The sequence below is a fragment of the Tursiops truncatus genome, chromosome 8 (genome assembly GCF_011762595.2).
Source record: "Tursiops truncatus isolate mTurTru1 chromosome 8, mTurTru1.mat.Y, whole genome shotgun sequence".
Classification (NCBI taxonomy): Eukaryota; Metazoa; Chordata; class Mammalia; order Artiodactyla; family Delphinidae; genus Tursiops; species Tursiops truncatus.
Window position 1 is genome coordinate 78,330,421 of NC_047041.1, and position 15,862 is coordinate 78,346,282.

Genomic DNA, 15,862 nt, shown 5'->3' on the forward strand with positions numbered 1-15,862 from the left:
TTTAAGGTTAAAAATATCCCTCTCCTCTTTCTTCCCTTCTCCTCTTTAACACCTTCTAATCTTCTGTCAGGTTTCAAACAGGACAGTTGAAATTTCTCGCCTTCGCGCTGAAGGGCTCTATGTAAATACACATAAACAGTGAATATCAGGTGCACTATTCTTAAAGTGATACTCATTCTCACGACACTTCAGGCGAAACCATTTCATCTACAAGTCAAGGATGTTTATAGGTGCGCGTGTGACAGAGGATGACGTGACACTTTTGAGGTTTGTTAAAGATCTCGAGGTTACAAGAATTAGTTAAGCATTTTCCCTCCTTGTCTCCCGAAGCCTCGAAATCTACAATTTTCTCCATTCGACTGTCAAGATAAATTGGCATGTCGACTAAAAGCATAATACTCCCTTAACGGTGCATTCATTTAAAGCCCTAGGAGCTGTATTAGGTAGCAGCGGGTATTCGCTAGCAAGGCATCTCGAGGAGAGAGGGAACTCTGCGATTTAGAGTGACAGATGATTTTTTTCTCATCCATCAAACCGCCTCAAAATGTCACAATATTTACACCTCTTCCTTGGTGAATCCAGAGACAGGCAGACAGGTAAAAAAAAAAAAAAAAGCCGACCGGCTGCCGCTTGATTTGGGCAAAAGGAGGCGTTGCACCTTTAAATTCTGCCCCTCCATTCCCCGTTACCCCCCGCCCCCTTCTCGGGATTTTGCAATAAATCTCCCAGTTCTGCTTTCAGCCCTGCAGATCCGTATTTAAAACAGCACCATCTGGGAAGGGTGGGTGGCGATGGTGATGCGGACTCCTTGGAGTTCCTTTGCAGCACGCTTGGAATTGCATCAGACTGATCAGAAATCCCCCCGCCCCCAAGCCCAGCCCCTCCCGTCTCGCTTCCCTCCCAGGCCCTCCCCTCCCCTCCCCTCCTTGCGCGTAGATCTGACTGAGAAAATGACTGGATCTCGGAACAATCTGTGCCCCATTCGCTGCAGCCTTGCTCCGTAAACCCTGCCCAACGCTCCCTTTGTGTGCCGAGCAGCCTATCACGGTCATCTGATCCTAGTGCCTGGTTTTTATTTTTTTCCTTCTAAATCTCCACAATATCCTCGCATTGCCTATGAATCCATCCTTTTCACCTGAGCAGAGTTGGAATTCTTTCTTTTTTCGTTCGCTAGAACAGTCAAGTGAGTTTCGGAAATAGGTTTTCCCCCTACGCTCCCCCGTACCCCCATCCAAGCCTTGCCTCTTAATTAAGAAGGGCTGATCCAGGAAGGAGGAGTCCAGAACGCTCAAGCCCTGGGGCGAAGACTACCACGGGGCTTGGCCGGGAGGCCGGAACAAAGGGCCCGGGAAGGGGTGGGTTGAGGGTTGTAGGAGCATGGAGTGGACGGTGGCCCCCACGCAGGGGTGCGCAAGTCCCTGGACTCCCAGTGGAGAGGCAGGACAACGCTGCCGCGCGCTCGCTGTCCCCCCGGGGCGGAGGCGGGGAGGTGGAACGGAAGGCTGGGAGGCTCTGAGCAGCTTCGATCACCCCCGCCCCCCGGTCCACCCGGGCGGCTGCGGCTGCGGCCCGGCGGTGAGCCGGCCGCCCTCCACACGCGCCTCCGGGTGCAACCTCGCGGTGGCTGGGCGGTCTGTGCGCCCAGCTGATTGGTGGCTCGGTCCAGCCGCCGCGCGGAGCTACGAGTGTTCTCCTCCACCTCCTGGAGCCTCCCAGGCCCCCTCCCCCGGCCCGCTCCCTGGCTCTTCGGCCCGTAAAGGACCTTCTCCTCCCAAGTAGAGGCCCCCTTTTCCTTAGTTACCCCGACTGACTCGGACCTGGGCTCAGAGAGGCATCCAGCCTGGCGGGGGAGCGGAGCTCGGTCTCGGCGGCTCCCCTTCCCCTGAGAAAGCGGGAGCCCTCTAAGCCAGCACCCGAAACTCGTAGGGAGGGAGGAAAGAAGGGGAGAGAAAAAAAAAAAAAGAAAGAAAGAAAACAACCAGAAAGAAACATCCAGCCAGGCGCGAGGGCGACGGAGGGGAAGAGAGAATAAGGAAGGGACGGAGGCAGGAGGAGGGGGCGGGGTGGAAGGAGGTGGGGGCGGGAAGGAGGGAGGGGGAGAGAGAGGGAGGGAGGGATACAGAGAGAATGAATCCTTTGCCTAGAAGAGCTGAAATTACCTTGATTCATTTTGTGTTGGAGATTTGGCGTTACCTCCTACCCTCTCCCCAACCTCCACCTCCTCTTTCCTCACCGCACACCACCTCCACCGCCTAATTCTAAATGGTACAAAGTCAAAATTTAGGAAATCGAATGTTGTGTAAAAGCTTCATAATTAATGAACCTACTGTACACACACACACACACACACACACACACACACCCTGGCAAAGAAAACGGAAAAGAAGCAGATGAAGGGGAGAAAAAGAGAGAGAAATCTTACATTTGAATCAGACATTTGCAGGTCCAAGTTAACTAAACTCAATATATCCGCAGAAAAACTGAGCTTCCCCACCCCCCTTCTCGCTTTACCCCAAGGCTCTCACCTAGGGCAATTCAAACTGGGCAAATACCAGGAAACAACCCCCCTCTCACACTCTCCTTCTACTTCCTCCCCTCCACCGCGCGTCCTCTCGGGAAGATCGAGTATCAAAATAGCTCAAAATTTGGGGTTGCAGGGGGTCCCCGCCCCGGTGCTTACCTTCTTTGCGGCTTACACCACCCCGGTGGCTAGATCCTGGAGATAAACACTTGCATTTCCCAAAGTTAACCCAGTATACCAACCCTGAGCTTGCCAAGAGTCTATTCCAGCCTACACCGCTAGGAAGCCAACTTCAGCGAGCTCAACGAGGGGACCAAACTGGGGCTCGCTTTCCAAACGCTCCGCTCCAAAATCTGACTCTCTCTCCAGCCCCGATCTCAGTGTGAGCCGAACCTCCGAAAAGACGCTTCTTAAGGGCGACACAGGGCCGGCTTTCTGCGGGGCCGAGACGGCTACCTGGGGTACCACCACCTAGGACAAATCCGTTGGCTCTGTCCAAGGTGCTGAATGGGCTCGTATTTCCCGGATTACACACCCGGCGCAGCGGGAGGAAAAGGATAAAAAATCTCTAATTAAGTGATATTTGATATTGCTCTAGACGGTTTCTTGCACTTCCTTACGTTTTGTCACGTGCAGACGGCTTTGCCAAAGCCATCCTGTTAATAGTTGATCACATGTTGATGAGACCCCTTTCTTCTATGAGAGGCTTACCCATTTCATTACCGGTGATATGCCCTTCTGACTTATTTCTCTCCCACCAACCCCACCCCCATCTGCACCCAAACTCCCAGTCTCTATCCCATCCTTACCCCTACTCCACCCCCTAACCCCAATCTCTAATAGCATGATTGTTTTTAGATGGAAGTTAACCTCCTTGCGAATGTCAATTACATGCCCACATATAAATCATAGAATATGCTCATACACCACACACATAGAGGCAGAGAATGGAATGCAAGAAGGCTGGGAGAGAAGCATCAGCCTTGAACAGCCAATATAACACACACACACACACACACACACCCAACTCCAAGTTTGTTCCACGCAGTTCCACATTGCTGTGTTAAATCTCAAATGATTCCAATTAAAGTTGCACTGTGTAAAAACCCGATTCTCCTGGCCTGAGTAGCTGCTGTTCTTTGGCGTGTGAAGTGCTAGGAAGAGCTGTGATATGCCCGTTGTTAAGCAACATGTCAAGATTTTTCAATTATAATGCAGGGTTTATTGCTACTCACCATCGTGCCTTTGCTGTCCTGGAGACTCAAGTGTCTTAAAATCCCGTCTCCCCAACAGATGCTGGAAGGTAATGTGTCTTGTTTGAAGTCATCATGTGAGAAGTTCGGCTTTGCTCAGTGGATCGCCCACCACTTGGTGTGACTTATGAATCTAATAACCCTTTGCAATATCCGCAAGCTTAAACTGTCAACCACCTTGGCGACTACAGAAGACAAAGCAACTGTCATCGATGTTGTAAAACCTATAGATTTACGCAAACGCCCTCACTCCCAGAGACACGTTTCCTTTTGAGTTCTTACGTGATTCTAATGAATGAGCGAGGTTTCCAATGACTGCCCAAGTGCCCTGCTATATAGCGGTGGTTCCTGGGGCTGCCTCCCAACCGCCGGTCACTGGGTCCTGGCACAGAAAGTTCCCGGGGAGTTTCAGGGTACCCTCATAAAAATAGCCCAGCCTGCACACTTGCCCACTGCTCAGGTCACACCTGGGGCTCTGGCAAAGCTGAGCTCGACTCGGGAGATTTCCCTGTCGCCAGGTAAGAAAAACCTTCGCCTCGTCAGGCTAGGGCGGGAAGACCGCTGGGGAACTTGTTGCTTATCAGAGCCAGCAGGCTACCGCTTTAATAATAATACCAGAAAAGCGCAGGGGGAGGGTGTGAGGGGGGGGGCGGCAACGACGACGACTATCCGTGCTGCTTACGTGACCAACTCATTGTGACTCCTTTGGTAAAAAGGAAACTTCTTAGAAAAGTTCGTGCCCCTCCCCCTTCCCCCATGACTAAGGGTCTCCAGCTGATGAGGTCTTGAGTGATGATCAAATGCGTGTGGGGGGCGATGGGGGGATAGACGGGGAGGGGGTGTGGGTGAGTGACTTGTCCTTGGGAACAACTACTTGCGTCGAAGCGCGCATCAGCCCGGCAACTTTCCCTTTCCCTCTTAGGGACTGATGACTAGGCGAGAGGCACTCGGGCGAGCCACTAGTTGCCCACAGGAACCTATGTAAACCGAGCTCTCGGGCGGCCGAGTTGAATGAAGTTATGACTGCGTTTGCTCTAATGGCTTATGGCTTCTCAAATGTGAGTTAACAGCCCCGGTGCGCAGCTAGGTCGGCATGGCGCGCCGCGGAGTGTGGAGCCGCGGGCAAAGGCAGGGAGGGGTGCCTCTGCAGCGGCTCGGCGCTCCGCGTCCGCTCCTTGCTTCTTCCCCTGAGTCGCTTCCGCATCATCCGGGGGCTCCCGGGCCACCAGGCCGCCCGGGTGAGCGCGATGGGAAGCAGAGCCGCGCTCCGGGGGAGCGGGGGCTGGGGTGGAGAGCCGCGGGAGGGGGCTCTCCCAGGAAGCCCCGCGCTAAGCACCCGCGCTTCCCCACCAGTGGCGGCGCAGGCTGGGAGGTGGAGAGGTCACGTGTCGGCGGAAAGTAACTTAGAAGGCATAGAATGAACTTCAAGGAGAAGTAAAAAGCACAAGACAACAAACCAGCTCCCCACCCCTCACCCGCACCTCCCTCGTCACCCGTGTGTAAAATAAAGGTAAAGGAGGGAGAGGTGGGAGAGGGGCGCCGCTCCCTGCCGGAGACCTGGGGAGAGCTCGAGAAATCGCAGGCAACGAGCTGTATAACCCGGTCGTTGGCAACGTCCCCCCAGCCTAGGGAGGCGCTAACCCAAGGTAGCTTTCCACTGAAGCCGCCCTTTGCCTCCCCCCAGCCGGCGCCTCCACAGCGGAGCAGAGGAACGGAAGACGAATGTAAACCAGTTGTTATGGAGATGCCGGTCGCTCAGAGGAGCGCAAGTGCCCTGGAAAGTCCCCAGACGCATTTCAGGTTTCGTCGTTTTGGCACCAACACCAAGATTTTACTCTCCACCCAGAGTTCCCACGAAGGGGAGCCCACCAACGGCGTCACAGGCCTTGGCCGCGGCGCCATTGACTGCAGGGATGAGACAGAGAGATGCTGCAGAAGATGGTGGACAGCTCTTAAGTTTCAGACCATCCAGCCCTTTCCAATTTCCAGTTTCTTTATGCCGATCAAAAGTGCTGTATCTGAATGACAGTCGTGCTTCCTTAGGTGTATAAAGCTCAGTTACACGATAGGATGATTAGAAGCAAGAGAACATCGGCATTTAGTGGCTGCTTCAAGGTCCTGCTCCCCTCCCCCTCCTAGTCCAGAAATGCCTTACTTATGGAAAACAGGCTTCACTTCCTAATTCTGTATATGGACTTCTGTTCATTGGAATCTCCATTGGTACCGGGTTATCATTACTGTAAGTCCAGTGTTGAGTTGACATCGCTCTAGAGATGCTTCCAGAGTCAACCTAGCTTATCCTAGGCTCCAGCCAAGATACATATATTGAAATGCTTATCAGACCTCATTAGGGACAGTTCTAGACTTGCCAGGCTCCTAGAGACCTGAGATAGGTCATCATAAAAGGATGCCAGACACCTCCACAGTCACCAACACAACAGTTCCCTCCAACTAAAAGGACTGCTCAGATTGTCCACAAGTTGCCACTTTTTGTCGATCCATGAATTAACCAGCAGATGCTGCCCTAAGACTGGAACAGCTGGCACATACCATCCTCAGAGATCTTGGGGTACAGGTTTTGTGGACAAAACTGGTTTCCTGAGAAAGCAATTCATAATGCTGTAATTAAGTATTCAGTGTCTCTAGTACAGATCTGAAATCTTGAAATAACACAGGGAGATGATTACTCTGTGGACATAATTACCCCCCACCGTCATCTAGGTGATATGTTTATATGACTTTCTCCTCAGTAGTTGTGGTCTGTATAGAGACTATTAGTTACTTCTCTGGGAATCCTTATTCTGAAAATTAATGTCATATTTTGTAGTGGGATACCCTAACTTGTTAGCTTGGGTGCCTGGGGATTCAAAACATGAACAATTGATTAGTCTGAAATGATTTAGACAATACATGATTGTGCTGAAAATATTTCCCAAGGAATATTTTTGACCACTGTTCTTCTTTCTTGGAATCATTACTAAAACCTACAATTCACAGACCAAGATGAGGGGCAAGAGTTGTCACATAATGAGAGTTGCTCTAGAGAGTTAGGGAGAGAAGAGGTGGTGTCTGGCATACATATATTTTCCTCTCTTGATTTCTCAGTGATCTGAAGAAGAATTCTCTTCTCTTGGTTTGTTACCAGCTTTCCACCTTTTAATCTCCATCCACTCACTTACATATTTTCTTTTTTTCCACCTGCAGAAATCCAGTTTCAAAAATAAGCAAAGGTTGCAGTCATTTAATTTGTTAAGAGAGATGCCAAGTACTGGACCTGCCACAGTTTTAATCTCAAGAGCGCTTATTCTGGAGGCCATCTCATTTTCTCCACAAGAACCTAGTCAGCTATGATATGAATATCACACCTGTCTGGGTTCATCTGATCCCATTCATTTTTAGCAATGGTAAGAACATTTCAAACTGAACAGTAAACAAAGCTTGTTCCTTAAAGATTACCATGTGACAATGTAGCCAAATTTAAAGCAAAGTGTATTAATACAGCCTAGAAGGAAGGAATTTTGCTTTCAAACCACCAGTACTGTTCTTTATTGGTGAATTGTTTGATGTTCACATGCAGTTTTCTACCAAAGCCATAGTCATAAAGTTTATCCTCTGCCTGTACCTTTATGAACAAGGGTACAAAAATTAATAAGAAGGGGCTTATCAAGACTAGGAGGCACAAAGATATCATTAAGTAGATGTGTCAAGAGTCTCAGAATTAATGGGAGAGAGGGAACAAACCAGGAGTCTACGAAATCAGAAATGAAAAAGACTCCTTTTGTTTAGGGAACTAACAGATGCTTGGAATATCTCTTGAGACAGTCTCTCTCTCTTAATTTCTAAAAGGAAATTCAGCAAGTCACATTGTAAAGAATGGTTTGGGTACTCCCTCCCCCATATCAAGGCAGAGGTAATGAGATACTACTTCATTCTTTCCTCCCAACTTTTTTCCCCAAATCTATTTGTTTGTACTTAACTGCCAAGCTCTCCATCTCCCCTTGTGTTGGATAGATTATTTCTGTCCTTCTCCCTTACTTTTATTTCCTCTCCTTCCCCTTCAGTACTTGCTCTGTGCCAGACCCTTTGATAGAGGCCGATGATCCATATATTAAGAATTCCCTACCCTAAGGAATCTCAGAGTCTAATAGCCCCAAGATCTAATCTATGAAGAGCCACTGAGTCAGGTGAAGATGATACAGTTGAAGAGCACATGCTTAATTATTGCCAAGAGGTCAACAGTTACCTTCTCCGAACTAAGGATCAGTTGTTATCATCAATGAAGGCAAGTGTTCACAGAAAGGCTTCAGAGGGTGACAAAATTGCTGTCTTGGAGGCTTAGGGAAAACAAAAAACAAAAAACAAAAAAAGTAGCAAAAGAGTTCTGCTTATGATATAAGAAATGATTCTGACCAGGTAGGAAGAAAGATTGGCTCTCTTAGTCACTTCCTGATCTATAATGGTTCTCCACAGGCAATAGAAGGAGAAGCAAAGAATCACGACGCACAAATTGGAAAGCTTTCTGAAAACAAGAATAGGAAACAATTGCCAAGAACCTGGTGTTGAGCTCATATCTAAAAAGAACTCAAGGAATCTTCCATCTACAAACCTAGTTTAGTTAGAAAGGAAACAATCAGAGCATCAAAAAGAAGCAAGCAAGAGAAAGGCTTCGAAAAGTTATGATTTAGTTGCAATAACCTCTGTGCATTCCTGAGTCTGACAAGTAGCATGAGGCAGAAGATCTGGATGTGACTTAACTCAGTTTCAGGAAAACCAGACAACCCTATAATGAGGCTGAAGCAAGACCACGTGGAATATTGAGGAAGAACTGAATGACGCTGTCTAAACCATCTTACAGACAAGAAATGAATAAAAGGAAGTCTGGGTGGCAAGTAGAGAAGTGATGCTGTTAATACGAAAAGTTGATAGGGGATTAAGACAGGTCAACATGTCAGGTCAGGGCTCGTGAGCAAATATACTGAACTATATGTAAGATCATATTAGAAAGTGAATAAAAAGAGAAAGCAAATCCCCAGGGTGTCACATAACTTAGGATCATGGAAAGGCAAGTGAAAACTAGTAAAAGTGTCTATATTGTGATAGGGCCTAACAAGGTATGTTTCAGATCAAATCTGCCTAGAACATCTAGAGGGAAACTTTCACAGGTGCAAAACCGTGCTTCTCATAATTACCGTGCACATGAATCTCCTGGGCAGTTTGTTAAAAGTGGATTCTGAGTCTAGGGTGGGGACCAAGATTTGGCATTTTTAACAAATTCCCAGGTTGGACTGTTCTTCACGAATGCTGCTTCAGCCTATGGTATTGTCTGCATTATGGCTTCATTGAAAACTAGCTAATCTCTTTATTAACTGAAGTGAATGCCAAATAACAAAAAATAATTCAAGGAAGGGACCTGTTCCTTTCACCCTAATGTTACACGAATCACAAACTCTAGCTTACTTTTCAACCCATTAATTCCAGAAAGTTCCTGAATACAATGGGCATCAACCTCTCAACAGTAACACTGCCATAGTTTGAATGTTTGTCATTTCATATGTATTGGAATAAAAGAAAAGAGAATGAGCTTGGAATATATTGGGCACATTGAGAAACTGAAAAGGAGTCAGAGAAAATTATTCTAGTCATGTAAAGAGGATTGGTTAGGTCATATTATGAGTCCTGAGCTCATTCTGGGTTTCTTTCTATAAATAGGATATTTTGGAACTAGAGAAGGCATAGCAGAAGGCAACCAGAATGACAGAGGGATTTGGGGAATTTGCTTCTGCTGAAAGGTTAAAGAAACTAGGTCTGTTTTCTTTTGTAAGGAGAGGAACGTTGGTACCTCACTGAGGTGATATCATTCTGAAACTAGTGGAAGTAATAGGATGCGACAAGAGTACCTTATGGAAACAAGAGTAGAAGGATCCTGGCAAGGAATGAAGGCCAGAAGAATGGCTCTAGCTTTTCTAAAGGCCTTCAGTTAGCAGTGTTCCTATTGGCAAAATTCCACTAGTCACAAAAGGAGTGGTAAACACTGGATTTAGATCAGGAAATAAGTGGGAGATACAGAATTAGGCAGCAAGGAGGCATCTTATCTCTTTCTTCATTGAGAACATTTTCAAACGGGCATTTATTAATCCTATAGAAGCCCTGCACTCATAGCACATGATGAACTTTATTAACAGGCTCAAGGACTTTGCTTCCTCTTCATCCCCAAATGGTTCCATAAGTTCAGCAAAAAATGTAAATAATCAATTACAATATGCAGGGCTCTTCCTCTAAGTTACTTTTTTTTTTTTGCATCAATCCTGGAAAACATTCTCTTTTTCAGTTGATAGAAAAGCATTGTCCAGGACTTTGCATATGAGATCCTAACATCTTCATCTGATCCCTGAAGTTCAGAGATGGAAGTTCTTGCAAGCCACTCTGGTCAGTCCCACCATTTTAATTAATTAATTAATTCATTCATTCATCTATTTATTTTTGGCTTGTTGGGGCTTCGTTGCTGCACATGGGCTTTCTCTAGTTGTGGGGTAAGTGGGGGCTACTCTTCGTTGCGGAGCGCGGGTTTCTCATTGCGGTGGCTTCTCTTGTTGCAGAGCAGGACTCTAGGTGTGTGGGCTTCAGTAGTTGTGGCACGTGGGCTCAGTAGTTGTGGCTTGGGGGCTCTAGAGCGCAGGCTCAGTAGTTTTGGTGCATGGGCTTAGTTGCTCCACGGGATATGGAACCCTCCCAGACCAGGGCTCAAACCCGTGTCCCCTGCATTGACAGGCAGATTCTCAACCACTGCAACACCAGGGAAGTCCCCCCATCATTTTGTAGCAGGGGAATATAGAACTCACTGAGTTGATAATCATGCAGTTTTGTCTGTTTGGTACTGGAATATATACACTTAACAGAAACTTTGAAAATTCCCCAATGAACTATTTGGAAAATATTAGTCATACAATGAGTTAACTCAGAACTCTAGTCCTCTGTCTTTTCAATAAGACAACCCATGTGGGGGGAATTGATCTAGGAAGGTAGGACGGCTTAAACCACATCTGGAGTCTCCCCTTCCCCCATCTCCCTCCTAGAAGGTAGCAGATGCATCCTAGAAGAAGCCTCGACAGAACATAGGCCAACTCCTTTCTACAATGGAGGTTATTCTTGAAACCCAAGAACTACAAATCAAAGATGGGGTATACACTGCAAATTAGGGGGGACTAATGAGATGACTCAGAGTCCCAGAATGGGTCTGAGTTTGCAAATCACTGAGGAGATGTTCCCAAAGTCTTGACAGATCTATGTTAAGGCAGAAACAAGGACATCTTATTCTCCAATATTACTGTGATTCAGAATCTAAATAGTGACCTGAACGCCAGAAATGTCAGCCAAGAAATAGAAAAAGGAATGAGCAGGGCTGAGATCTGGGTCTGAATAAAATAATTGTGAAAAGCCTGGAATTTCAAGAGAAAAAGAGGAATCTCTGGCCCCCACACTGGGCCCTTCTTAGTTCCTCTGCCTGTTTCCTGCCCCCTGTAAGGCAGGACACAAGTCTTGGAAAAGGGCTGCACTGGAAAGAACTCTCATTCCTACTCTATTACTCACTGTATTGTCTGACTTTGGCAAATCATTTTCTCTCTCTGGGCCTCAGTTTTTCTACTTATATAATGGCATTAGATTTGACATTTGTTATGTCAAACTGAATTCCATTTGAGCTGAACTACATCTCTCCAAATTCATCTTCTGAAGTCCTGATCCTTAGTACCTCAGATGTAACCATATTTGGAGATGTTGGGTCTTTAAAGTGGTGATTAAAGTAAATGAGGATGTTCGGGTGGAGCTCTAATCCAATACGACTGATGTTTTTATAAGAAGAAAGAGACAACAGGGATGCATGTGTACCGAGGAAAGACCATGTAAGGACAAAGCAAGAGGGTGGCCATGTGCACTCCAAGGAGAGAGACCTCAGAGGAAACCAACCCTGCCGGCACCTTAGTTTTGGCCTTCCAGCTTCCAGAACTGTGACAAAATAAATTTCTGTTGTTAATGCCACCCAGTTTGTGCTATTTTGTTATGGCAGCCCTAGAAAATGAATACATATTTCAAACGGCCAAATTATCTGCCTTCCTAGTTCTGTGAAAGTTCCTTCAACAGGTTTAATACTGGGATCGATTGAAGATGACTGCACATGCTTTGACCGTTCTGCCATCAAGAGGTGGGGTCTATGTGCTCCTCCCCCAAATCCTGGTAGGCTCTATGACTGCCTTGACTAATATGATATAGCAAAACCCTATATGTGTGGCCCCATTCTCAGCATCACCTCAGGGTATAATTTGGACGCTTCTTCTCCACCACCAGGAAAAAAGGAATGGTTGGAGAACGGAATATGCCATCTCTATAAGGAGATTTCCCAGAAGTTGGACACACTGCTTTTGCTTATGCTTTGTTGGCTAAACTTTCATCATGTGGCCAAATCTATCTGATACATAGGCTGGGAAATGAAGACTTGATTCGGGATATCTAGGTGCCTGTTTAAAATTTAGGAATTCTATTACCTAGGAAGAATAGAGGATTACTGAGGAAAAGAAGTAGTCTTTGTGATGGTTACCATTTATTGAGCATTTATTGTTTCAAGTAAGGAATGATGCTAGGCAATTAGATTAGTTACCAGCCTTACGTGCTTAAGATTCTTATTCTCATTTACTAGAGGGGAAAGGGGAAACCTAGAAGTGACTTGCATGAAGGCATGCAGCTAGTTAGTGCCTGAGGCAAGGTTGAAACCAGGTCTGTGTGACTTCAAGGTCTGTGCTCATTTCACTCAAGCAACCTGGTTCTAGTCCTGGATTGACCAGTTACTTACTGTGTGACCTCGAGCCAGTCATCTCTCCAAGCAAAGGCAGATTTATTGTGAAGCTAGTGGACCCTTGGAGAGAGATAGGGGTTTCTTGGAGCTGTGTGTGCTGGAGGTGGCATGGTAGAGGGGGTAGGAAGTATCTCTATGTAAGCATTTCTGGCAAATTGACAATAAGACTCAAGAAAAAAGGGACTCCACTCCTAAGCCTTCAACAGTTTGTTGTGATCTCTTTTCTTATTCGAATATATTCACCCTTGGGCATAATGTTGTATTAGTAACATTGCATTCTTTCTTAAAGAGAGCCCCCAAATTGTATATCCTTTAGGTCTCACCAAACATGGATCCAGCCCTGTCCCCAGGTCAAAATCCAGGAAAGCCCAAGAGAATGAATTCCAGAGAAGTTTTGAATGAAAGCTTGGGTCTGAGAAATGGCAGAGCAGAGACTGATCAGGAGGGCAAACCCACTGGGAAGCTAGGTGGGGTTTTGGAAGTACAGCAAGGCAGGCCTTTCCCAGGAACTTCTCCCACATTCCTCCAGAGAAGGAACTCTTTCCCACTGGCATATTCCCATGGTCCTATCTGTCCTTTAGTCCATAGCACACTCTGCCTTCTGAGAGAATTACTTGTGTCCATGTCTGTCCCTCCACCCAGAGCAGCAGCTTTTAGAAAGCAGAAACCAGGTTTCCTTTACCCCTATAAATTCCTAGGACCCCAGCAAGAGGTCTGGCACAGAGGAGTTAATAAATAGTTGTTGAATTAAATTGAATTGAGGAAACTGCGGACTCAGGGACACAAAAGGGAACACAATAAAAGCAAAGTTACTCATTTCTTTATTGTGTGATGTTCACCTGGCCTCAGTTTCCTTCTGTGAAATGACGGCCTTAGACCTATTGATCTCCAGGAGGGCAATTCTGAACCTGACAGCAGTGAACTAATTAACATCTCTGCACTCTCTATTCTCAGAGTGCAGGCTTTATACCTTGAATTGAGGTGAAATCCAATCTGGAGGGCTCATGTTCATTAAAAAGGCCTACGACATTGCTTGGAAGTGTCAGGTGCTGGCCTGCCCAAATTCCAGCAGGGATAATTGCATTCTGACAACTTCAAGTTCCCCTGCACTGTTCAGTTGGATAAGGTAGGCTTTGCTTCCCATCTCAAATTATTTTGCACTGCTGTCCTTGGCTGTTAAACAGAGATGTCACCTCATTTGTAAGCCATTTTGCTCTTTCTTTTGAAAGACTATGTAGTTTTGCTGAGGTTGAACAATAATTGTGACCCATTAAGACATTGTATGACTTCAGGTAATTACCATGGATGAAAGGTGTGCCTACACACTATATTGGGGTTGTTTTACAACCTTATTATTTGTCCTCTGGTGCTAAAGAACGACACTGAGACAGGAAAATTCCTTCACAGTGACTGATCCATGTGTTTATGGGAGGAGAATGAAATGCTAAGAGAATCTGAACTTCCCTTCTGATAGAGGCATGGACTTGCCTCTAAAAATTGCCAGTGGTCACATGTGTTACCTCGTTAATGAAACAACTGTAGATTCCAGTGCGTTATACATTTGTGTCTTAAACACCCTGAACATAACCTGAATACCTTCTAATCTAATAAAGGAATGAGAACGTGTGAAAGGTATTGGAAATTGCAGTGGCTCCATAAATATTGCTATGATCATGATTACATTTATTGGTTTATTTTCTGGCTTCATCATGGAATGCAGAAACGGGAAGTAATGTACCATGGCTTGCCCTCATATTCAGTTCCATCAAGATACATCTGTAAAATCCTTTGTTTAATATTAAGGAGGTAATCTGACCCATCTTATGAAGCTTTATTTTATTAACAGCTGCTGTAATAGGTTTGCATCTGATCATCTTTCTTTGGTTATAATAATAACATCCTTGTCCTCTTAATGATGAAATTTTCTCTACCTCTTTGATGTCTGTGCTAATTGCTATCTATTGTAATATTTAAATTCAGGATTAGAATGAGTTTCTTTCTTCATCTGTAGCTCTTAAAAAAGTCAAGTTGTGACCAAATCAAACCCTACCTCGAGGCCTATAATAATCTTACTTAACAGCTCAATGACTCCACTGTTATAAATAGATGGTTCATCACTCCATCACCAAATGTTTACTGAGCACTTCCTTTGGCTAAGTATGGGTAATGAAAAGATCACTGTACGGATATGACCCTGTTACCTGTCTCCTCCTTGACATGGATAGTATATATCTTGGAAAAACTAACAATTTCACAAAATGTATCTGGAGTTCAGATGAATGAAGATGGGGCATGGAAAGAGGAAAGGGGCGCTGATCATGAATTACAAAGTGAAGTCCCTGTAGAAGGTCTTCTTAAGTCTGTTTGGACCTTTTCTGGAATCTCTTCTTAGAAAAATGCACCCATTTTCTGAGTTTTGCTTGGGATTTTAGAGTATTTACAGATCCACAGAAGTTTCTCCTTGTGACCCAGGTCCATAATAGTATATTTGGGTGAAATTGAGAAAACATTTAAGTTGCTACCCAAAGCATGCCATGTGTTGCCTGAAAGATTTCCCACATGATCATTGACCTTACCTTGGAGTTTCTTGCATTGCTCAGCATGTCACCCAAGATGGGAAGCTTCCTGCTAAAAGGCCAGATTGTCTTTATCACCTTAAATTTATCATCATTATTAAAATCAGTCAAAATTCTCCTAATTTTGTGACCATTTTATTGATGGTTAGAAAATCTTTGGATTATATATACTTTTTTAGTGGTTATGATCTGGTTTAGTTAAAGGACTATCGATATTACCCTTTAGTTTAGGAGACTGCAGTCAGAAGTGTGACATGGTACTAATATTTATACAACTTCTAGGCCAGACCTGTTCACCTGCGTTTTATTTTCCTACTATCATGACTTTAGCAAAAAGAAGCAGGCAAAAATGCCCATGGGTGATCATGAACTTAGGGTTGGTAACTGTACAAGGGTTCTAGGGGCACCTGTGTCCTACAACCAAGGCAAACCAAGGCAAAATCAAAATCTCTCTTATCATGGGTTTATGATTGAGGTGTGTGTGCATGTGCCTGTGTGTGTGTGTGTGTGTGAGTGAGTGAACACTCTGATCTCTTCAAGGAGGGAGAGAGGGAATTTGACTGTCTATAGAGGGACTTCTTCCAACTGGTAAATGCTCAATAAATGTGTTCGTTGGGTGACAAAAGTACCAGGTATGTTATAAGAAGACACTTGGTTTATTGCAAAT

The 15,862-nt window shown here is 45.5% G+C and overlaps 2 long non-coding RNA genes across 3 annotated transcripts in view; one reads left to right on the forward strand and one right to left on the reverse strand.

Moving 5' to 3' along the window:
- Window positions 1–15,862, reverse strand: part of LOC141279371 (uncharacterized) — a 164,841-nt gene that overhangs the window by 101,132 nt on the left and 47,847 nt on the right. The window lies entirely within an intron of this gene.
- Window positions 4,537–5,938, forward strand: LOC141279267 (uncharacterized). 2 transcript variants are annotated; one of them, XR_012333239.1, is made up of 4 exons: window positions 4,537–4,556; window positions 4,697–4,832; window positions 5,128–5,284; window positions 5,459–5,938. It is a non-coding gene; the product is annotated as an uncharacterized lncRNA (long non-coding RNA). The 2 variants fall into 2 exon arrangements; XR_012333238.1 differs by lacking the exon at window positions 4,537–4,556 and having other exon boundaries at window positions 4,648–4,832.